The 25,369-nt window shown below is 42.9% G+C and overlaps 2 protein-coding genes across 5 annotated transcripts in view; one reads left to right on the top strand and one right to left on the bottom strand.

The window, feature by feature from the left end:
• LOC131667617 (probable serine/threonine-protein kinase tsuA) overlaps positions 1 to 5,694 on the bottom strand; it is a 31,368-nt gene extending 25,674 nt beyond the window's left edge. For all 3 annotated transcript variants that reach the window (XM_058941145.1, XM_058941146.1, XM_058941147.1), the window contains exon 1: positions 5,517 to 5,694. The gene's annotated coding sequence lies outside the window, so the exon portion shown is untranslated. The remainder of the gene's footprint in view (positions 1 to 5,516) is intronic.
• LOC131667615 (tyrosine-protein kinase transmembrane receptor Ror) overlaps positions 1 to 25,369 on the top strand; it is a 226,913-nt gene that overhangs the window by 69,242 nt on the left and 132,302 nt on the right. The window lies entirely within an intron of this gene.

The following is a 25,369-nucleotide window of genomic DNA, read 5'->3' as shown; positions in this document are numbered from 1 at the left end:
AAATGTTTCGCGTGTGCGACTTGCGCGCCTGGCTTTGGGCGGCACAGCGAGCCGTAAATCTGAATTTAATCGAGAAGCAATTGCGTAATTTCTGGGAATCCGCGGTATCTGGAACGATTCCATAAAGTAGTGAGCGCAGATTTTCTTTTTCTCCGCGCGCTTTGGCGCTTCGACCTCTGCCGGGAGTTTTCCCGGAACGCCAAGCCGCTCGATTCGCGCGCGCCTGATCGATTAGTTTGCCGCGCACTATTTCGACTCGGATCCCTCGGCCGTGTTTTCCTTTTTCGCCGCTATGTTTACAAAGCAAAAGTCAAATTTCGTCGCGCGCCGCTGGAAAGCAACACAAATCGAGCTTCATTCGCTGTTGGATGGCCTGAAAATAAATACCGTACACTCGCGAAACGTGCTCGCGCGCGCGGGACCCGATACATCTCGAAGTCGTAAAGTTTATTTGGAATGAGTTCGGCGATGATCATTCGACGACGTCGTTCCGCTGGCTTGTCCGAAGGCTTCCCCATCGGGAGCGCTTGCGAGCGGAGTCAAACAGAACCAGCGCGACACTTTGAGCACGCGAAAACGACGAATTGGCAAGACACCGGCCCTTAATTTTCATCACGTAACAAAAGCTCGGCGTCTCGTTTATGATCTTCCACGTGGAAGGGGGATGAGAACGACTCGCCAAGGAAGCGACGGACAAACTTTGGCGATTCACGCCGTGAAAGAGTGCAAATGGCGAACGATAAGAGCATTGTAAATTGCGCTCTGGAAATAAAATGGCTTTCACGATTCGGCAAGCCGGTCCGACACATGCGCGCTTGTGTACACGGGGCCGTCAACCAGAGGCAATCGGTCGATCGCCTCCACGGCATTCAATCTTCGAGGCGTCAGTCCAAATTGAAAGCGGTAAAGTGTGCGCCGGTGCGCGGGGCTGCCTCTGCAAAACAAATTCGCGGCATTGAAAAGGAGGGGAGAGGAAGCGGCTTTGCGCCTCCGGAAGCTGGGAGTGAAGCTTGCGGTCGACCTGGTAATTAGCTGGCTGCCCGCCTGCCTGTCTGCCTGCCTGCTTGCTTGGCTTCGTAGCTCTTTGACCTCGTTCAGTATCACTTTCAATGATAAACTCGAGAGAAAGAGAAGGCGCAAGCGTTCGATTATTTCGAGTTGGACGCTAGCATTGATAAACGAATTTGCCAACGGCAGACTGATCCGAGGGGAGCCGGGGCATTGAAAATGCGCGCGTTAATAACCAATCCGTAGGAGCCCCGATCAGATAGGGTTGTGTCTCTACACAACAGGGCGTCATTGCTCGACAGGTCTCATCAGGCTTGCACCTCTCGAAGCTTGGCCTCGCGAAATAATTCAGAGGGGTGCGACGTTAACCCGAAACACGAGGCCCGCTCGACGAGAGTGTCACGTTCGGCCTGCCGATAGACGGGTAGAGGCGCGCGCGAGGTAAACGTGACCGGCGCCAACTAATTTCAGAGCAAACATTACTCTCGCGCTGCGCCGCGCTGCAAAACACTCTTTTCACGCGTCGACCTCTCCAAGTGCGAAAACTTAAACGTCTTCTTCGCCCTCGTGGATTAGAGTTTCGTGCAAGTCTCGGATTTTGATGCTGCGCCATCCTTGCCTTCTTTCTTTTTCTCAGCTGGCTGATTAATTAAGATTCTTTCCGCGTAAATTATTTTGGCGCGCAGAGACGGCCAATGAGTCTTCGTTTTGCGACGTAGACACTTTTTTTTTCTTAAAGAAGCGTTGCTTTCGGTTGAGACTGAGGTTCTTAACAAAAGTAGCAAGGAACTAGAACAAACAATGTTTTTTAGCCATCGAATATGTTAAGTTTTTATACCCACGGTAAATATAGTACGAACATGTGAGCGATTCAGTTTTGATCGTCAATTCTGATGAAAGTTTCGCATAAGAGAAATATATTTGTCAATGCATAGTTTTCATATGTGGTAATAGCCGGAAGCTACAGATATACTAAAGCCACAATATTTTCTTGTTTGACAGGTAAGCCAGACATTAGATTAGAAAGAAAAGTGGAAAAAAGAGGAGCCAGCCCCGTATACAGGACGGGGAGAGAGGACGCAGCATCCAATTACGAAACTCTCAATACCAATTTGATAGCGAGGGCGGTGGCGTTGCTCGCGACATCCGTGGAATATCCGAAAGCTAGAGAGAAGGCCAACTTGGGTAAGTCTCGTAACGGGGGAGGGGATGACTTGCTAAAACCTAATTGAATTTGGCCGAAAGACTAGCGTTAATTGCAAGAGAGAGAGAGAGAGAGAGAGAGAGAGAGAGAGAGAGAGTGCCAAGTGTCGCAGTGACGCAGGTCTCTGAGTCTTAAGAGTTCAGCTCTCACTCGGCCAATTTAAACTTGGAGCTTACAATGACGTATCGTTAGCGCCATTCAATTTTCCCGCGCGCATGTCGCGCACCTCGCGCGTGATTACGCCACCTCAACGTTACAGCCGCTCGGATTTGCATAGAGATGAGGCGTAACACACCGCGCCGGACATCGCGCCACGTGTATTTTAATAAAACGCCGGAAGGGCGAGTTACAAACTTTTTGTCGGCCGAGGGGCACCTCAAAGACCAATCGAGCCTTTTCTCGTAGCTCCTTATTTATTCGCGCCTCTCGTGCTAGGCAATTGCGATTTCGCAAATATGACTGTCGCACATTTTCTGGCATCTTTCGAACGAATGCGATTCCAATAACCCTCTGTATCTTTTCTCGAAAAATAAAAGTTCGTACGTCTCAAAAAAAGAACTCTCATAACTCACGACGTTTTATTGTCAAAACATATCTTGGAGGTGGAGAAAATTTACAACATCAACAAACGACGCACCGAAGGAGAGAGCGAGAGAGAGAGAGAGGAAGGAAATCACCATCCCACGAGAGTGCGCACTAAAAAATAAACGGAGAGAATTAAGGCCAATCATCGAAGTGAGAGAGACAAAACCTCGAATTCCCGCTCATAGTCCGCAAAGGCTTTTTATACATCATGCACACCGGACAGATAAGATTTACACGACGAAAAAAGGATGCATGATCGCAGCTTTCTTTTTTCCACGCGAAAATAGCGCGCTCCGAAACCTCGGTGACTTCATCCAGACTTGGTGGAAAGTTTAATGGGTGACTAATTATTTCTATACTCCCCGCGCCTGGATCTTTCACGTGTCTCGTACGTTTATTTTCGCGTGCGAGATTTATCGTGTTTTCTCGCCATCTCTCGCAGTCTGAAAGTCCAAAAAAATAGCAGCAGCACCTTGCTCCAGGCTGCAAAAATATATATATTTCCACCGGTAGCGATCGTTATACAACTAAGCAAACACATTGGCGTATAAAAAAAAATATCGTTAATTGACAATAGCTTGCGTGAAATTTCAGTATCAGCGCTGTGACACTAAAAATCTACAAATCAATTTGCCGACGATTGTTACATTTATGAAAATCGCAAATGCATTAGTACAACAAATAAATCTGAAATATCAATTTGCGAAAAAGCCTAAACTAGCCTAAATTTGTTATCGAAGTAAGCCACCTTACTTACGATGGGTTTGAGAATAATTAAATCGGACAGCACGTAAATCATTCGACGCGAGTCGTTTATCACGCAATCTCGACACAGTTTTCCGAGGGAGGGTTGGCTGAACTTCGTGGCCCCACGACCATTTTCGCATTCAGGTGTTACTGACGTACGCTGATGTTTTATTAGTATTTCTAGAGAACTATCCGGTATTTTCGTTTTATTGTCGTTATTTGTTGATAGTGGACGGCTTAAAAGTACGAACGATTCAATTTACCTTCCACTCGTAAATTGAAATAAATTGTTCAATACGGCGTACATTGATTTGCGCCGAATTTTAGTATATGCCAAAGATAAAAACCAAGAAACCTCGTAAAGTATTTAACATCTCATACTTAACTGAAAATTATTGTAAACGTGAACGAATTTACACGAAAGCGCAGTCAATCTTTCAAATCAGCAAGTAGTCGACTGCAGCATAAACAAAGAAGATTGTAGTTGAGTCATAGCTTGCTCGTTAAAATCTTGAAGCGCAGCATGATTTTTAATTGAGATTGAAGATGCGCCACGGACAGAAGACGAACGAGTTAGCGCGCAGGTGTGGGTTTCATTCTACTCGAGGCACTTTATCATTTTTTTCGGAAACGCCATTGTATGGCGAAGCTTGGCAGGTCTCTGACACGCCGTCGCGCGCTAGCACTTTTAATCTTGTAATTGCAGTCTTCCGCGCGCTAACTAATTCATCTTGCTTGCTGCCCCGACGTGCGCGCACTTTTGGGTCGCCCTTCTGCGAGCTCCTCCACTCGGAGTTCAGAGCACACTTCTCGCCAGGAAGCCAAATATTCGACAGCATTTCTCATATCGATTCACACTTGTTGGTCTAGCGGACTTTTTGCTCTTCTCGCTCCGTCACTGTACTCTTTTTGTTTCGTTCCTCGTGTGTACTTGCAGTTCTGCAGACATAACGCGTTTGTCGAATTTTTTTTTTCTTTTTTGGTTGGTTTCCTTGTCTCTCCCTTTGTAAATTTATTTTGTTACGCAAATTTTTTGCAATTTAACACGAGAAAATTTCCTTTTTGTATTCGTCAAACTAAAATGTTGACATGAGCAAAATTTAGAAAATTCTTATTTGTGTCGAATAACGAATATCGATGCTTCGAATTAATTAAACATAATTAATTCGACAGAAATATGGAACAAAATGTATTGTATTGAATCGAATCAATCGAATCCTGTCAAATAATCTTTATTTGTTTAACAAACTCACATCGAAATTTCGAAAATTTGTGTTGTTTTCCTACTCACATATCTAAAATAACGAATAAAAATTATAATCACTTCTTATAGATCACATAATCAATTACACACTGTCATATCTCACCATTTATTAAACAATTGCACACAATTCCTTTTTGAAGTTTGCTTGCTACTCGTCATTACATTGATAATCCAATGAGTCAATAAATCAATCGGAAAAGATTGGAACAAGTTCATGTTTGGAGCAAATGTAAAATAAATGCATTTAAGACATCTGTGGACATAGTCAATAGAGTTATTCGCAATCGAAATAATGGTAGAGATTGTGCGATGTAAATATAGTTATTATAATTTTATTTTATTGATATCGTGAACAGGAAATCAAGTTTTCGATAAGTTCTTGTGAATTTGTTAAATAAGTTAAGATTGCTCAGCAAGATTCGCTTGATTCAATTCAATACAACACACTTTGCGACATTATTGCGAGCATTCCGGAAGAAAAAGTAACCATTATTTGAGAAATGGAAAGCAACGTATTTTTTGGTCTAATAAAATTAATTGAATAAGTGATAAACTTTCGATTGATCATTAGGTAATTGACATCAGTCACCAAATAACCCAAACTCGGTATCAAATGGATTACGGTAAAAGCTTTTCTCTATTAAAAGAAATTAAGAAATCGCATGCGCTCAAACAATAACGCCGAGTAAGTTAGATGCACTTCATTACCTAACGCTTAGTTGATGTGTGGATCTATGTGATAAAAAAGACTGCCACACATCGGCACGCACAGACACACGCGGAGCACACAAATCACACGAAGACACTGGTCGTCAATTGCTCGGTCATCGATCAGCCGATGGGCATTGCTGAGCTGCCTGCCTGCTTGAAGAGTGCCCGACTACTCTTCCCGGCTGCTGCCGCGACTTTGGCTTGCTCTCACTCTCTTACTCGTGCGCACGCACACGCCTGCGGCTCAACATCGCGGCTCTCGGTGCCGTCTATCTAAAATTATCCGGCGGCGACGACGACGACGAAGCTGGACGTAGATGTGGTGGGAGCGACGATTTTTCGGGGTGATCGACTGATGTCCGGTGCACGATCGCCTCTTCTTTCCGACTAGACGGCGCAGTTCGTCCGACACTAACACGACGTTTGATTGAAATCCGATGGTCACTTTGCGCGAAAACCATGTTTCCGTTGCAACATTAGCATGCTATACGCTCCATCGGTACAGTGAAAATTGCTTTTTTTTCAACGGCAAAGCAAGCTTGGATAATAAAATTTGGTCGATAACTATTTGGAAAAGCTCGCGGCCGCCGATTACGATTAGCGGACGAAGATTATCGGTCCTAATATTAGATCGCTTGGCTTCGTCGTCCGTTGATCTAATAATAAATTATACCATTTTTAGCACAAAGAGCATTATTACATATAGATCTGTCGTCTCCTATCCAACTTTCGAGCGAACTAACCAATGAAATGGCTCAATTTTTATCGACCATTGCAAAACTGTCGTCCACCGATTGACCAAGCTCTCGCTAATGATCTCTTAGTTTCAAAGAAATCGACCGCTCGCCAATCCTTCAATGGGAAACGGGAAAAGAAAGAAAGCTCTGGTACTTTATCTCGCGAAGCTTTTTTTACAGTCGAACGCGTGCAGCTGCCGAACTGACTCACGACTATTTCCGATATAGTACGCTCGATCGACATTGATGAGGCGTGACATGTAGACACGCACTTTACCTTCTGTCTCTTTGCTTTTCTTTCACCGATTAATCGCAGCCCACGCTCGTTTATTGTTCTTCACGGTTCGCCTTCTCCGGCGCTCATAATATGAAGGAGATGTTGCCCTCTCGAACCTTTATGGGATCAACACAGAGGAGCTTCTCTGGCGTCCAAATTTTCGTAGGTCCAGGTAAACTTTTCTGTGGGATGTACCACATTTTGTTATTCATGTTGTTATGATGTTCATTTTGCTTTTCGTTGCTAGGCATACAATATATTTCTAAGCTGTACAAGCTGGTTCAGGTGTTACGCGTTAGAGAGAAAAAATTTTTTTTTATCTACGAAATTTGTTTTCAAAACAGCGCGAAGAACATTCAAGCTTACGTTTTTAGAACAAAGTAAAAAAAAAGTGCGTGATTTACGCCGCGAAAATAGGCGTCGATGCGAAATTCCGCAGCAAACATTTAGCTGCGAGCTTCAGCGAGAATACTGGAATACCGCGCACGCGTGTGTCGATATAAACTATCATTGAACAAAGATAGCCCAAACAAGATGGTTATAAAGGCGCCTTCACCGAGACCTTTACGAATCAATGGATGGGTAACGAAGCGGTTAAACGCGAAAATCCAAACACGGAAGCCGCACGAGCATTAAAATTTTTTAAATGGCCCGATTTCTACGCAGCAGTTATTCTCGGGTCGAAGGAAAAAATACGGATCACGTGCAACTTCGTAAATAGCGGGGCAGAGTAATTATTTTTCTTGGAAAGTTTGTACAGCAGCCACTGCTCTGCGTAATGCTTGGGGGGCAAGTTGCGCCGGAATTGCGCTGTTGATGAACCTTAAAATACGAGCAATCGCGGTTGCGATGCGGTTGTGGTAAAAACGTCGGATAACAATTGCCTAATGACCTTTAGAACGTCAAAAGCCCGAACGAGCGTTGTGGGAGGGATAAGGATGTGTCGTTGCCTAGAGAAAGAGAGAGAGAGCGTCGATTTATTTCCGTTTGCATTCCGCGCTTATTTCTGTACGTGAGATGGCCTACATTTTAGCCCAGACCCGTGAATCTCTTCCATTTTCTCCTCCATGAGGAGTCTTTAATTAGCACATTTTTCCTCGTCCGATATAACGTAATCTGATTATTTCGTTGAGAGTTTTTATTCAAATATGTGCTCATATTCTGTGCCCTAGATTTTTATTTGTTATTTAAAGTACCTTTAATTGTATTTTCAAATAATTCCCACGCTGTCGCGTTCATTATTTCAGGTAAATTTATTTGTTGATACTGCCGGTAAGAAAACAGTAGTTGTACGGCGTCGCTTTCATAGCATGTTCACGTATAAATGCGTTAAATTTGCCCAATGAAATTTTAATTGACGTAGATGAAAAGACAATGCCAATGATTTTCGATACTCTGTTTTCGGGCTTGTCTATTTTGACAAGAAGAATCCTAATTTTCATAGAGCAAAAAACCCGTCCCTTTGATACTGGCAGCGTTACAATAACGAAATAAAGTTTTGCAATCCGTGTTGTGGGAAATTTGGAAATTCGGTCATGCAGCACTCGACATTCTCGTAGATGAAGCATTGGTATTGTAACATTTAAATAGGGAAATACGGAGAAATGGTTGATAATGATAAAATGTATTTTTATTAGCTCAGACTCATTGCTTTAAAATTGTAAATTGCGTAATTTGTTATTCCAAACGTAAAAAACGTCAAAGTTCACATTCAAAGAGAAATTAAGCGACGCTTCCTCTGAATACGTATCGGTTATCTTTGTCAGGCGAGCGAGCTCAGCGACGGCTCATCGCTTGGATTTTTTTCGGCGTTGCTTCCTTTGAACCATAGCTAGTAGAGTCGACTTGGTCAGCCGAAGATTGTTTCTTTCTTCAGGGCTAGCTGTTGACGAGATCCCTCGTCAAGCTTGATGGTGAGCAGCACACGGTCGAACATGTGACCGTACGCGGGAAGTCAACACGCCGGACCAGAGCAGAGCGCGACGTTGTTTATTATATGGAGCCCAGGCGAGATTGCGAGCGAGTCTCGTTGCGATGACGAGTGCTTCTTCATCCGTTTCGGTGCGAAGATCGCCGGATTAGATAGCGTTTGATATGCGCGAACACGTTTGAACTGACGATTTTACATTGCGACGGAATTTGGAAACTTCAAATTACAAAGTAAGTTATCACTCTTTTCATAACGGAAGACTGCACGGGTTTAATCTTAGAAGTAGCCCAGAGACAAAGAAACACAATCAAGATCAACTTCTATTGACCGTATAAAAAACGATTTTGCGACAGCAGTAATTGATGATCAGCAATCTGAAGAAATGAAAAAAGTTTTAGAAAAATGGCTCTGTTCGTTCTTATAATTGACTTTTTTCTGTTGTTGCGCCACATGCGCCATATATAAATTGTATAAATATTTGCTATACGATCGAAAGCAAATTTAAATATTTGCGTTTATTATCAGATCGTATTGCATACTTTGGTGAGATCCGATGTTGAGATGGTACTGTTTTTGTACTATGTTCAAGATGTGCTTCTATATCAGTTCCTATATCATCCATTGCGATACAATATTGTTACGATGGTTCTGTATTTCTATTTTTCAATTTTTTGTAATAAATGATAAATAATAATTATACTTTCGTAGTCACGCAGTTTCTATCGAAATTAATCAAGTTTAAGCCTTATTTGATAACTCGGAATTTGAAAGCTGTCAAATTATAAACGGCATTGGATATTAATCTGAAATAAAATTCTAAAGTGCATTTCCAAATACAGCGCACATCGGTTGCAGCGTTCACTTGGACTCTGCGAGCCGCGTCTGAGATACAAAGCGCGCAGTGTCGAGTCGTCGTCGTCGTTGTCGTCGTCGTCGCGTTTCACTTGGGCAGGCGACGCTGCCACGATTTACTCGGTGGTCGGGCTCTAGCTACACCACCACCGGTGCAGTGTGATTTGGCAGCCGACTGGCAATCGATACTTCAACGCTCGCGTGTCCCATTGCGATCGCGGCTCTGCGCTTTTCCTTCCTTCGTCGTGGATTTTCCGTTCTTCGTTGCGGCCCGCGTCGCATCTCTCATTTTGCCACGAGAACGGAAGATTTTGATTGCTCCGTAATAGCAGGACGTCGAATCGCCGATGCTTTCTCCTTTGTTCCTGGATGGATACGGTCCAACGAGACGTCAGCTTGCCAGAAAGTGCCGCGCGCACAAGTGCACGGAATAGGCCTGCCAGCGTTTCGCTTCAACTCAGGCGGACATCGAGGAACTGCCACGCACGAGACTCTTTGTCGCACGCGCGCGCGCGGACGGTCGACAACGATCTTTCAATGGCGCAAAGCGAATCGCGCCGGTGACCGAACTTTGGCTGCGCTCCCGGTCGAAAACCAAAGCCATTGTTTCTCTTTATCCCGCGCGCAGAGATGGTCGCGCGATAGGTCGTCCGTCCTCGCGGGTCGCTCTTCCGCCCGGCGTAATTCGATATTTTCATTAGTTCCGTCGCGCACTCGCGTAATCCCAGATTTTCCAAGCCATCTGGCTTGCGCTCGCGAGCGAGAGCGTCGCCGCCGCGCCAAGCTCTAATCTATCCCCCTCCACCCCTTTCGCTCCAATTCGACGGATTAGATTCGCGGCTCGCACGAGATGCTCGGCCCGTATCTCTCTGCATCTGCCGCGATATCAGGGCGGACGCTTTTCTTTCCAGCTCTTCTCCATTATTTTAAGTAATCTGCGCGCCGTGTTTCTCTTTTTGCCTCGCGAGCGAATCCGCAAGCTTGTCGGGCAACGGTAATGTTTGGAAATCGGGATCAGCATTGGCTTTTGGCATTCGTACGTTTTTCAACGTACAAATCTTCGTAAGCCACATGGTTTTTTCAACATTATCAAAATAAGCAGAATCAGTGTGAAATGTTTCAGATCTTTTTTCATACTTTTCAAAAATAACTAAAGAAATAAATAAATAAATAAATAAATGTAATTGTTGAACGGCTGATGTTTGAAAAAGCACCAAAATGAGCAAAACTTTGTAAATTGTAAATCAGAATTTTGAACTTTCGTACACTTTATAAACTAGTTGACCGGTCGTTGAAACAAAAGGCAAATAAAAAGAGACATTAATCGATCGTTTCATTTGCCCGCTAAAAAAGAAAAAAGAAAAGAAAAGGAAAGTAAAAGGAAACGGGTTGCAATGAGCGTTTTAAGAAAACGGTCCATTAGAGCAAAGCCATTTAGCCGATAGATAGAAGCTGCAAAGTTTTTCGATGAGAAAAAGAGGAAGAGCTGGATAGGCGTTAACGGGATTCGCGCGAACGAGCTGCGAGAAAACCCCGAAAATTTGATGCACCTCGATGTCCTTTATACTCGGCTAAATTCAATTTCGTTTTCTTTTTTTGGCGACACCTGAAAATTCGACGCGACACGATTTTCGCGTTGATCGTGCGGCGTCTTCACTCGCGATAAAGCTTCTTGTCCAGGACACGATGTTCATTCAACGACACATCGAATATTCGTCATCTGGCTATTCTATTCTATTATGAATTGCGTGCGTACAATTTCGCAAGCCAATTCTGAAATGTAAATGTGCTTCGGCATACGAGAAGCAGCTGAGGCTATACTCGTGCGGAGCGAGTAGGTGCTTTATACGTGAAAACTATGCACTCGCAGGCCATTAAACACGTCGTAGCTCGGTGGTGTGCGCACGCACGACGTCGTCCTGCTGATTTGGCTGCTCTCTCGAGTCGCGTCTAGGTGTGTCCCGCGAGAATCCTCGACCAACCGACAAATTAACCGTCCGGATGTACGTACGTCTGCTGCAAGCGAGTTTACGAGTTTTGATGGAAACATAATTCCACGTATTGTATGCTTTTGTTTGTCCAACCATAAACATTTATTTAATTCTAATGTTGTGCGCGAAGTGCCTTTACACGCAGGATTGCGGCGCATATCCTCACCAATATGATTTCGTATATGTATATATACATCAACGTATCGAAATTTCTTTTTACGTTAATAAATGAGTAAATAAATTGTCATCTCGTAAAGCGGATGCTATAAAAACAAATTCTGAACTAACCGGCTATGAAGTTTTTGATTAATATTTAAAAATCCGAGTATATCTACGATATTTTTTTGTAAACGATAGAGGAATCACCCAAGCGCAACAAATAGACGATAAAAATAAAAGTAAAGTCGAATAATGAAATCCACAATTTGAGGTGGACGGCACGCGCGACTTTAGAAAATGGCGTAAAATATGGCGTGCTTCCATATAAAAATCTCATTTTATGAATTCCGTTATTTGACTTTATTCAATTTGGAATCACATATTTTCTGTGATTCGTATATTTCTTTGGAGTGCTCTTACTTTCGTAGAAAAATACGTAGTTTTTAATAATTCAATAAAATAACGATTTCCTAGATGATTGTAAGGCAGATTTTCGGACTCTTGTAGAAACGGTTATAGAATCCTCTTAAAACCGCTCAATCCCATGTTAAAACTGTTTCTAAAAGCAACAAAGGATCTATAAAAGCAAAATCTACGATATCAACTGGTAATACCTGCGTGAAAAAAAGAAAATAGCTGAGCAGGGCGATTGCTCATATTGTAGAAGGGGAACAAACTTTATATACACCTGCTGGCTCAGAGCGGAGAAGAAGCAGCAGCAGCCGAGGGCTTATCTTGCAGTTTCCTTTACGCAATCCCTGCAATCCAGTCGATCGTTGTCTAAACGATCGCCAAGTCCCTCCTCTCGAGTGGCTTTCGGTCAGGTGCTTTTCCTTCGAGACGGAGCTCTCTTATGCTTTTTTCTTCTTTTCGGTCGATCTTCAAGCGAATGGACAGCGAATTATTTTATTCGCTTCAATTAACGGGTCGAGTGCCTCGTTATGAGAGCATGGCTCACTTGGACGTGGCTTTTTTTTGCTTGTTGGCTATGTTTATCTTTACCGTCAAGTTTTCTCGTTGTTGTTGCGTATTTGATTAACTAAATAAACTCACTCTACACGCGTTGTCGCCACGTACAATCGTTTGAGGATCCCTATGACAAAAAATAACAGCGGAAGCTCGTTAAAGCGAGAGATACATCGCGGCCACATTAAGCCGTTATTTGCAGCCGAAAGAAAGATATTTCTCATGCGCTTATCTGCGCGCACGATGCGCAACAAAGAGAGACAGAGAGCGAAAGGGGCTTGAACAATGTCTTCGGTAGGAGATGTAATTTGGAGGGGCTCCGCAAGCTTAATTCGCTGGATTTTCCTGATGAACCCTCCGTTTTCATGGCTTAAAACGTGAACTCTCTCACTCTCTCTCTCTCTCTCTCTCTCTCTCTCTCTCTCTCTCTCTCTCTCTCTCTCTCTCTCTCTCTCTCTCTCTCTCTCTCTCTCTCTCTCTGTCTCGGATTAATGGCCGCTACTGTGTTGCACGCATAATACATGCCCGTGTATAAAACTGCTGTTGTTGTTAGCCTTGGAACATCGCTGACGGAGTATGGGCTTTAAGCTAACGACGAGAAAATTGTTTGCGATAAGACCGGATTCGTTGTCAGAGAGATTTTGTTTTTCCTCTTTGCTTTTTAAGGGATGATGTGAAATTCTGCAACGAGCATTTTTGACCGAATGAGTTTTCATTTAACATGGCTATGGCACAGCCCCAAAAAATCAACATCGCCTTAAATCCGGGCGTAGCCTCGGTCGATACAAAAAAAAATGGCGAATCTCTTTCCTCTTTGGCAGCAGCCATAAGAGCTCGTTAAAAAGCCCTCGACTTGTGCGCGCGTGCACGAGATATGATCGTGCACAAAAAAAAAAAAAAAAAAGAAGAAATATCTAAATAAACCATCCAATTAGGTTGCAGCTGCACTACTTGCATAGACTTTCCGCGAAACGGAGCGACGATGTATTTCAACTGTTGCCGCTGCGTTATAATAACGAGAACCAATGTTGCCGAAGCTTGAGCCTCGCGCAGTTGATGATTTTCTCGAGGTGATCCCTTACACCCACCGGTTCATTATTCACCTGTGACTATATGTGCGTCTGCGTTTTCATTGTCTGCTGGCAGATTCTGAGTAGGCATGAATGCACGGCTATTGATTGCTGTTGCGTAAAGTTAAATCATTCACGACTACTCGGATTTCTTCGGTTGTGTCATATTCAATAAGATATCACGGGTAGATAACGCTCAGTGCAGTCACACAGCTGTTTTCAAAAGTAACATCCCGAGAGTTTCAAACATTCGTCATTTCACAGCACTACATTCATTAACGATTGTCTAGCAAATTACTTGTCTCGACAAACATCTCCATCCACGCGACGACATTAAAATCATTTTCTCGGGGTAACATTTCAATAATAGTCAGACTGGCGACACGGATAACGAGCGGACTAAAAGTCAATCATTTTAAATACGTCGCGAGGCTTACTTTCTCGACTGCACGCGTTGTTTCTAATACGCATTCCCCTCACTTTGTGGCGCCGTTCCCCTTTTTTCCACAGCATGGCCATTGGCGCGAGTAGATACGCCGCGTATACCTTTTGTGCTGTGCATCGGCTCGCCTAATAGGATACTCCGTGCACTCGTAAACTATTGCCAAGTTCTTCCCTCTGGCTAGGCAAATGTTGCGCTCGGCCCTTTTTTGCTCTTCTTCTCCGAGGAGCACGAGAGCGCGAGCACCAGCGCCATTAGCGTCGGAGAAACAAGAAAGAGTTTGCCAAAGAAAATGAAATATACGATGGTCAATTCAGAAGGGAATATATATAGGCAAAAAGAAAAAACAAAACAAAGGAAGATGTTGGAGGTTTTCGCGTGGCTGGTGTGTGCATCGACGACTTTTACGATTACAACGGGCGCGCGGTCTCGCTCGTCAAAAGCAACGGGGAAAAATAGTAAATTGATGGGGATTGGACTAGCCAGCGCGAAGCGAATAAGCTAGAGAGAAGGGACAAAAGGTAAGCTTGGCAAATTGCAGCTTTCAATTATTCAAATAAACCAGAGAGCCAGTGGCTGCACGAGCACGGAAAAGTTGGCGCTGAACCACCCTCCTCTCCCCTCAGCTCTTCTCTTCCTCCGGGAATAAAAAGGAAGCTCTAGAAAAGACGAATAACGGATTAGAAGGCGCACAGTTGCATTTTCATCGTAGCGAATAATTCTTCGCGAGCTTTGTCTACCCAACTGCATGTGGCTCTCTCTCTCTCTCTCTCTTTTCTGCCAAGTGCTTCCCAGGAATTTCACGATTGCTTTCAACTGCTAGGCGCGCGCGTGTGCAGTTTGCGAAAGCGTAATCGAATGAAACGACTACTATGCGGACGATTGATTGAATGGCTTTATCCAAGCGCAAGCATCGCTAAGGCTTTTTAACCAATTCGTCGGTATATAAAGATGAACGTTCTCTGCGTTCCTTTCTATTTTCCGCTACAGAGTTATAATGTTATTAAGCCATTTTATTATTATGATTGAGCCATTATAAATTATTTGATAGGGAGCTAAAAGATTAGTTGATTGCACGACGAGAGCTTCTATTTGATTGCCGTTATTACGGAAATGGCAATGACCTATCGTATTGTTAGTCAATCAATTGAATTTCCTATTTTTGCCTTTATTTGATTATAATTATAGCGAAAAACTAGTAATTGTACTCTTTACTTAATTCTGAATTACTTTCCCGCCTTTAACTGAATATTTCGAGGCAGCTGATTGAAGTTAGCAGAAATATATGAATATCCTCAATTATGATTTAACATTAACCGTATGATTAGACATTTTTAGAATTTACTATTAGCTCGTTTTTGCAATAGTCCAAGAAAATTAGGACACAAACGTAAAATGTTTTCCACATTGTATTTTAAGTTTTAAACGAAAACAGACGGAGAAAACGTCCATCGAAAAAATAACGGTAACGGATAAGCAATGCAGGAACACGGTGACCGAACATTTCATTGTTATGAAAACATTTTTACAGCATTGACAATTTACAATGAAATCTCATAACAATTCTGGAGATTCGTTATAATTTTTATTATGTCATTCATCACCGTTTACGACGGATTTCATTTACGACGAAGATCGCGCATTGTTTACCCTCGCCATTCGCTAGGGGGAGTTACGTAATCAACCACTAAAACTAAACTCAGGTTACGTTATTTGTGTTATTTGCACCGTCGGTGCATTTAGAATGCTACTATAATTACTTTTTCATCTCTATTTTTACGAGAACTGCGATTGAATTTAAAAAAAAAACCCGACTCGGCTTCTATTGATCGAAAATAAAATTTTTTTAAATATCCGTCGTAAATCCAGCTATCCAAATTATCAGATGAAAAATTTCTACAATATATAGGAAAGCCATAAATACATTTATTTATAACAAAAAAAGCATTGTATTTATTAATGCTAAAAACAAGAGGTTGAAATAAAAATTTTTCATTCGTTACTAGTGAATTATGAAAATTGACGTTTTGACAAAGAGACAAAAAATCCATTTTGCAATTCAATTTCATCGGCCAAAAAAAGTTATAACTCCGTACTTTAGCTACCATTTAGTTAACTAATTGGAATATCTGTGCACCTGATAAATATATTCAATTGCACAAGAGATTATATTTTATAGAATAGTAAAAGCTTTCTTTTAATAGCACAAATAATAAACCAAAATTATCGTGGAATAGCTCAAAATGTAGCTTTTACATTTCTGTACAACTTATATCTTAACCTTTTTTATCTAATATGCATACCGTGGCTTACAGACTTCAGAAACTTGTTTTTGCAAACTTTGACCTTTTCAAAAACATCTGATGCAAAATCTCGAGTTACACGGCTATAGAGCATATATTTACATTATTTCTGACATATTTCCGTTGATTTTTTGCATATCTGAATTTTCATCTATAATTTTCTTCTGTTGATTTGACTATGAATAGAAAAATGAATCTTTAGGTTTCCTTGGTACCTGTCCTCCGTCCCCAATACATAATGACGGTACCGTTATTTGAGCTGCTGGAAAAATCTTAGGTAGTTTGACTACGGTATCGAATAGGGCCATTCGAAAGATTGAAACTACCCCATAAAAATCTCGAACTAAGGTAGTTGTCACCTTCCCGATCCTGTGTTTCTGACACGAACGTATTTTGAGGGATTACTACTCTCAACTTATTTACAGCTTTATTTTGTATCTATTTAATAACGTGAATGTATAATTTAAAACATGTTTTCATTGCGATTGAGGAAGGTGTGTTGTAAAATGTAAAACTGTAGGTGCACAAGGTGTTCTATAGAGTGATTTGTAAGTTGTGAACGCGAGAGCAAAGTGCTCGTGGGAAGACAAAGAAACATCTCGACAAAAGTATTTTAATATCCGAGCGTGGCTTTCATATCCCTCGCAGCTTAAGGTTTAGCCTGGACGCGCGTACGACGGCACTAGCGTTCTCGCGGCCTTGAAGCCATCCTGGATCCAAGAGTTTACTCTTTGAAGCTGTAGGCTAGTTGTGACGGAAAGCACGGTTTGCGGATTAGGTAGGTTTAAATACAGAAAAGGGAAACTGGCGAAGCTGACCACGAACCATCAAATGACAGAGCTATGAAGTGTGAACGAGAGAGGGGAAGAAAGTGTCAGTGGCGGGAATTAGCTAAGACCTAATCGGAAGCGGTCTTGCTAGTCACCGATTATGAGGTATAGACCCTCCATCAATACACTTGCACATATTTTTCACCTATCTCTTCGAACGACGCTATTAGGGGTAATTTGTACGGTGAATTTTAGTATCAGTTTAGTTGACGCTCGTCCATGAGTTGACAGCATCGAGTACTCGCAGCATCTATTGTTTGAATCAGTGAGAGTTATATTTCAAATTACCGAGTGAACATCGCTAAATATTTCGACAGAAGTACGTATAACAACAATTGTAGTGTTTCAAAATGTTTTATTTAAGAATCTTGTACGAGTAATAAGTTTGAAATTTTTCAAATACATTTTTGTAGTATATCAATTTAAATATTATTTTAGTATATTTTGTACATTTCATTTGAAATATCTTACATTGATTGTTTATAAAATAAAATGTATATTTTTCTTCATAACAGTACTTTCGAGGGCATTGTTTTTGAGTGAGTCAGTCACCAGTCTATCGTCGGATATTTCAAAAAGGACACGTAGGTGAATATCTTGAAGGTAAGTGAAATAGAAAGCGGGAGAGAGAAATAGAGAGTCTAGTCGTTTACAATGTTTACCTTTGGAACATCTGCTGAAGCGAATGTACTTTTCCGCTGCAGCGTCTAATAGGAGATTAGTAGAAGAAAGCGAGAAGGTAAGGCGAGTAACAATGTAAGGAAGATCGAAAGGAAGCGAGTGGGCAGGAACGCCGAGACGACGTGATCACTATTTCTACATTGTTAACTTTGACAAAAAGACGCTTTTTGAAAGTAGCTCCCGTATTTTATTTATTCGGACGTTACTCATTTCTTTAAACTCGCCACTTGAAAAAACCATGGGTAACTCAACTAGAAATTTCTATTACACTATTATTATCCATTCCATTTATAAAATACATAGAGCTAGAACTTAATAGAGCTGAAAATCAAACCAGCGCAACGTCCTGATATTTTATAATTGTTTATTTTTGAGTCACCCAGGATTGGTTCTTACCATTTAAATTATTAAGGGAAGCATCAAGTGAAATTTCATCCTGGTGATAATTTATCGATGCGAAAGTGATTAAATAATTAATAATTTCACGAAGAATTCAATGGTGCACTCCAAAAAAAACTTAAAATTTTTTTTCCGTGTTAAAAAAAAAAAAAAAGAAATTGTTAGGGTGAGAAGGACTGAGAGTGGAAGTTTTAAAATATTAGATATAAGAACGCCGGATTTATTCAACTCACAATAAAATAGCTTAAGTATAACAAATAAACCGGAACGCTCGGAACCAAAGTAAGTTTGCAATTAAAACTAACGTTACAAATTACATTTATAAAAGTTCGAAATCTCAATCGCAAACTGAGTTAGTTAAAAATAAGAAAGGATTAAATAAGTCGGCACAAGAATCGTATCTCCAAATATTACAAAGGTATAGTTGACGGAAGTACAATTAATAGAGTATGATTAACGCACGCGCGCTCAACGATAAGCAAATTGCCTTTTTTAAGAGCCGGATCTAGAGAGAATGAAACGCGTCGCCGCGCCAGCTGAGTCCGATGCAAAAAAAATTTTTTCTTATCTCAATTCCCTCTCCTCGCACGAAGGTAGAAGGCGTGAACTTCTTGACCTCCTGTCAATGGGGTTTCATTATTCACGTATCAACTGCTCCTTACTCTGTTTGATTGGCTCGAGTCGAAGTCTGTGATAATTCCGACCGCGCGCTAAAGATTGTGCCGTGTTTTGGTGGCTCGTGTTGCGTTGTTTGATATTGCCGGCTTTCGGCTCCAACAACGGGGTGACGGACGCTCAATGTGCGTCGTCGGCAATCAGCTTTGAAAGGTAACCTTTCAACCAGTCTGATTACCACAATACATTTGCCATCTTTTTTAGCGATGTATGCATTTTGGCAAGTTTGGATGCAGTGATCGTAGCAATGTTAAATAGTAAAATCTGATTCTAAATCGTAACTCAGCTTGATGCGGCGCACGCTTCTCTCACACGCTTATTTTAAGTAAACAATATTCGTAGTGTTGCTTAAGTTTCGAGTTTCGAAGACGCTGTAATTGAATTTAACAACAAAGGGACCTACCGACAAATATCGGCAGATAAGAGATTCTTTTAGAAATGAGAGTGTCGATGCCGCTACGCATGGTCACTCGATCTTGATTTCGAGTTCGATATCGCACGCGCGCATCGATTAGCAAAACAGTCCGCGGCGTAATGAAATGATCTAAGCGCAATGTCTTTGTCCGAAAATTCTGTGAGAGCATATTTCAAAATACATCCGTAACAAAAATATTAAAAACTGCGGAACTAGTTCCATTTTTACTACTCCTTTGACTACTGAAGGTATATACATACGCCTTCATAAATCTATCAATTTATACGAAAAGCATAAATATACACCCTCTATTTTTAATTTTGTTACCGTTATTTTTTAAACCCTAAGAATGGCATCCAATTAGCGGGTACGTTTCCAATAAATTTGAATTCTTTTTCAAATACATTACGGAAATTAAATTATTAATCGGATATTTTCACGATCAGTCTGGTCTGGCCCAGATACACGGTCGCAGTCGCGTCGCTACTTCAAACAATTGGTGGGCTACTTGCGATGCAAGAACGCGACGTGCCAGTGCCAACACGTACGTATGCTTGCTCTTGCGACGTAACTCACAAATGTATATATATTCCTGTAGACTATCCATCATTGTTTGTGAGTTGACGAAAAGTTAGAACGTAGAAGTAAGAATTGAATAATTCTATATTGTTACCGTCATGTGGCGAAGAGGTTCGACTTAGAAAAGTTCCCACTGTTGAGATTTATTTTCTTGTAAACCCGAGTCACTTCGTACAAATGCACACATCGTGTATATTCCTCTAGTGAGTTCATTTTTCATCCGTGCGCACCACCACGTATATACACATTATTGATCTAAGTGTCAATGAAATAAGATTTACGTAGTTTTATGATAAATGTGCACATTTCGTATAGAATGAAACGTCGCGAAGGTTACCCTCATTTATTTGGCACTGACACGTCGCATTCTTGCAACGCAAGTAGTCCATCAATTGTTTGAATTAGCGACGCGAATGCGACCATGCATCTGGGCCGGATCGGACTGCTAGTGAAAATACCCGATTAATAATTGAATCTCCGTAACGGTACAGCAGTTTCAAATAACACGCCACGATATCAAAATTCTCGTAGTTTTTTTTTCCCCCATCGCGGCCGGTTTTCTCCGTGTTGCCGGCTGGCGGCACATCGATACCACCAATTTTCTAATTAACCGTAACCCGATACATATTCGTGCGCCGCAACGCATATATGCATTTATATTACGGCTGGTCTTTGCCATTTCGCACACGCGCGCGCGCGCGCGCAAACGTTATACGACGATCGTACGTACTCTAGGGCAGCTATACGCGCGCGCGCCCGCGGAAACGGGATATATCAGTGTACCGCGTGGCGCGGGGCGTTGCCGGAGCCAAATTGACAAACTCAATTAGCGCCTGCGCACTTATCAAGGCGAAATATATGCGTTGAGAGAGAAAGAGGGGGGGGGGGGGGGGGCACGCGTTGCTATCGATTATCGGAATCGCACTGCGATAGGATAGGCACTGCGAGTCGTATTGCGCAATTATCGCCCGCATGAAAACCAAATGTCCTGCCGATGCCGTCGGCACGCCAAGTGTCTCTCTTCCCGTTGATTTCGTCGTTCGCGGGTCGGGGACGCGTTTGTTTGCGACATTTGTCGAACGCGAGTGGCGACTTGACGAAAAGTGCTTTAAGCAAATGGATCGCTGACCGTTTATTTCGCGCGCTGACTGTTAATCGAAGCATTAAAATGTATTCCGGGTACGACACTGGATTATCTTTTTTCTCGCATGGAAATCCTCTTGGTACTGACGCGATTAAAAGTTGGCCATAAACTTTGGATTGCATCAATTTGCCCAAAATAATCAACTTAATTCCCGTCAGAATTTACTGGTATAGACCAGCGGAAAGCCCTGGCAATAAAAAGGGAGGGGAAGGTGACGACCGCAGGGCTGGAGATCAGTTATCTGTGTTTTGGTCGCGCGAATGACAATCTGTCGCGGGGAGTGAGAGTGTATACGTAGTACCTATACCTCGGGGGATGTGTAAAAGCGGCGCGCGCTGTTACTCGATAACGAGGGCTGCATTAATCAGCCGCTCGCTCGAGCGTATGCCATTCGACCAAAGAGAGAGTTTATCAGGCCCATATTTACGAGGTTGAAGGGGAGGCTTCGCAGAGCCGACCACGATAACGATCCCCGTGCGCAAGGACAGGCGACTCGCTAAGCCTCGACGATAAACAGCGCGTCTCCTAAGGCACCCTTTTCCCGGCGTCTCGCGCTAAGAAAGACGACGACGACGACCTTTTGTTTTTCGCCGAGTGCACGTCCGACTTGGGCTCGCCGCGTTGACGCACCGCACGAACGCGCCGGTTTCCCCGTCGTGTAATATAATCGGCCATCTGCCGCTGCCGAGCCCGCTCTCGGCGCGCGTCGTCCAATATTTTTCGAGCGCAGCCCCGCGAAAAAGAAAACGACGCGATTCGGCCCGGCCCGCGGCGCATTAAATTTGCCGGCGTCGTCCGACGCCAGGACGTCTCCTCGGGCAGCGGTCGAATCAATACCACGCGCTCGTGTCCTCGCGCAGGTGCGCTAATGCGCCGCGGCGTCGGCCCGCGCCAATTTCAACTTCGCGTCAGCTGCCCTTCGACGATCCGCGACAGCGCCGAGGGAGGCGCGCAAGGGGGCCGGGCCCCGCTTCGCGAGATTTACCGCGACGCGCCCGAGCCCTCAAATATGCGTGTACTGCGAGCGAACTGGCGATTATCGGCGAACTCCCCAGGCGATACTTTCGGCAGCGTGCCTGATTTTTTCACGCGCGGTAGAGGCTCCGGCGACCTTGCGCGTTCCACGATTCGCGCACCCCTTCGGAAACGTAGTCGGCTAATTGCGATCAACGTCGAATTCCTTCCGGCCCATACAATTACCTAATTTAACCATGGCTGCGGAAGTACTCGAACTGCGGTTAATTGAAACTACAACTGTGCAAGTGTTACGTGCGTACGCGCCGCGCCACGCTCCCAGCTATGGTAGTCGAGCCGTACGCGTTCAATTATCACCCACGTCTTGATTTACCGCGAGCACACAGTGCTTCGAGTGCAAAGCTTCTTTGGAAATTTCGGCTCCGCCACACTCATTCCTCCCGTCAATTACCCACTGCATTGTAATTATACGCGGCTCTGCTCGGCCTTATTTGGCAATGGACAAACGATAAGCGGCTAATTGAATTAACAGCTTCGAACATACCCGTGGGACCGATAAATTTCCCGTGCGCCGTCGAAAAACGAGAAAACAGCTCTGCCGCGCTCACAGCCAAGCAAGAGAGGGCACAAGCGAGACGCGCGAGATCTTCGGAGTGGTCCATAGCGAGCTCGAGAGGATTCTTCGTAATTACGATTCGAGCCTGCAGATATTTCGAAACGCAACCGACAGAGGTGCATTTCAAGTCTCTCTCCCGATCGCGCCGGCTTTGTGTGCACGCGCGCACCGGGGGAGGCAGAGTGCATTGCAATTTTTCAAACGCCCCGCGCGCTTAAAGCAAGCTGCTGTGTACTGCTCTTTGTGCGCGTGATTGCTTTTCTGCCAAACAAAAAAAAAAAAAAATGAAAGAGGGAAAGAGAGATCACGTCGATGCGTGGTACGCGTATCGGCGAAATCCCGACGCAGAGCTTTGTCCGCGCTTATGCGTGCCACCTCGCGCACTGTTGCGCTTGTCCAATCGCATGCTCGCGCGCAATTTCACGATCGAATTCGAGCGCTCGGAGGACCGTCGTGTCATCGAGGCGCAAAGGCACAGGCGCGCCTGAAGAACTGCCCGACTCTTTATTAGTTAAATGCGCCGGCAACGTCGCTGACGAGCTGCGAAGGTCTCGTCGTCGCGACGTCTTGCCTCGCTACTGACGTTTGTTTAGCACTCGAGAGAGCGTGTATACGGGCGCGCGCGCAACTCTGTCGCCGTGCCGCAAGAGCCCGCGAAGAATTCCGACGCCGTGTGCGCTGCATAGATACGAGCCTGCGACTCGCAGATCTTGTTTGTCTTGTCATTCACTCTGAGATTGAAACGCATTCGAGAGCAAGCTGATTTATCGACAGGCGAGCTTGAGAGTTTGGTTTTATTGACGCGCCGCCGAGTGATTTGTTTTTCTTGCTGGCGGCCCATTAGAAAAGTGGACGAGCAACTCGGCGGCAACTTTTCCGAAACTGTGCAACTCCGATATTTCAATCTGCTCGGCACACCTGTAGTCGCGCGCGCATCTGTAACGAACGCGGAGCCAGGATGTAAGAAGACTTGCGAGCTTTTTACTCGCTCTCGAGAGCTTTGAGCTTTATGGCGCGGGCAAATGGCTTTTTAATGTTGCGCGCGCTCTGCCTGGTGCTCTGCTGCAGCGCCGCGCCTGCCCGAACAACACCTTCCGCGGGCAGATTTTTTTTTTCGGCTAATTGCCTTATCAAGCCGCAACTTTGGCGCCACCAGGCTGTGCGCTCCCCGATTAGAATTTCTTTTCTCAATTTTTTACCCGTATTAATAACGCACGCTTAAACTACCACTTTCCCAAAGTTTTACCGTAACCTCGCGCAGAGCGCGCATCTATTTTATTACCCTCTCTCTCTCTCTCTCCTCTCTGTTTATTATTCCAGCGTTCTAACGATTCGTGGGAGCAGATAATCAACAAAATTTTTCGTTTGCAGGTGGTTCTTCTGATATTTTGAAAGAGAGATGGCGCCTGCGAGTTGTAAGAGGTTTTGCGCTGATGTTCCACTTGAAAATTATGCTTCGATTGCTGCTAGTGATTCCAGGTGTAATTTGACAAATTTGCCAGAAGAGGTATTAAGGATGATATTTTCCAACTTGAATTATGACACAATAGCTAATATTCGCTTGGTAAATCGAAACGTGTATATTTTTTTTTAACGTCATCTTTTATGTATCATTTTGTAAACATATTATTTACTGATTTCTATGCAGGTTGACCGAAAGTTCAACGTGATCGGTCAATCCATGTTAACTTTAGGATTTAAGAAACTTTATAAGGAAGTGAGCAAACGTTACCATTCAATAAAAAACCTACCAAGACAAATCCCATTATCATGCAAAAGACAAATTATCATTTACTTGAGTGAAGAGGTTGAAAAACTTCATATTTTGACGAATAAACACTTTAAGTACAAATATTGTTATTTCTTTGCTGGCAAAGTTAGCATTATTTTTCCATATTTTTTTATATTATGTTATCATTTTTATTAATTGAAGTATTTTGTAGCTTTTAGATGAAATTAATACTGTACTGAGGAAAGCAGATGCTATTTCAGACATCTCAAAAGACGAATTAAGTCTTCGAAGATCTTTAAATATTATCAACAAATATTTGGAACTTCATTTCAAATTATGTAATTTTTTAAAAATTAATTAAAAATTACGATGATAATGATAGAAATGAAAATTATTGATAATAGTTACATTAATTATAATTCAATGTTCAATTTTTAATTTATTTATTTTTAGAGTTTGAAATTGTTGCCTTCTGAAATGAATTTTATTTTTCTATATTTTATAAATATCTGTAATTCGTAATGATGCCATACTGTTACATTACAAAAACGTGTTATATTTGTTTCCATTTTTACGAATATTCATAATTATGAGATAACATAGCGAAGTTAGTTAATTATATTAATAGGCAAAAATTTTGTCCTCGTTGTGATTCTGCTTTCACGTCAAGCTAGTGTGAAAAATGTGATCTTGGCTTAATTCAATGTAAACAATAAAATGACTACATTCTAAATATGACTCATGAGCATTGTCATTTTTTATAGACTTTTTCTGCGAAAAAATTGTCCATCGCGGAGAGCGAAACTTCGTTGCGAAGAAGCCGCGAACGCACCGCTCTATACACGCCATCGCGAAAAGCAAAGTTATCCTTATTCCTTAACTCGTTAGCGCGCAAAGTCGCAAGTCTCGTCGGAGCTTTTAATAAGACTTGCTTTTGTAGACGAAACTGCACTGTAGCGCGCCAAGAGAAATTTAACCCTCGTCTCTCTCTCTCTCTCTTTCATATAAATTTTCTTCGTTGTTATGAGTCTTTTGCTCTGGGTATAAGATGGAAATGCCACGTTGCGGAATTACCTG

This window comes from Phymastichus coffea, unplaced genomic scaffold (assembly GCF_024137745.1).
Source record: "Phymastichus coffea isolate CEN01 unplaced genomic scaffold, Cenicafe_Pcof_1.1 PCOF00068, whole genome shotgun sequence".
Classification (NCBI taxonomy): Eukaryota; Metazoa; Arthropoda; class Insecta; order Hymenoptera; family Eulophidae; genus Phymastichus; species Phymastichus coffea.
Note: the sequence above shows the minus strand (reverse complement) of the source record. Positions and strands in the feature narration are given on the sequence as shown.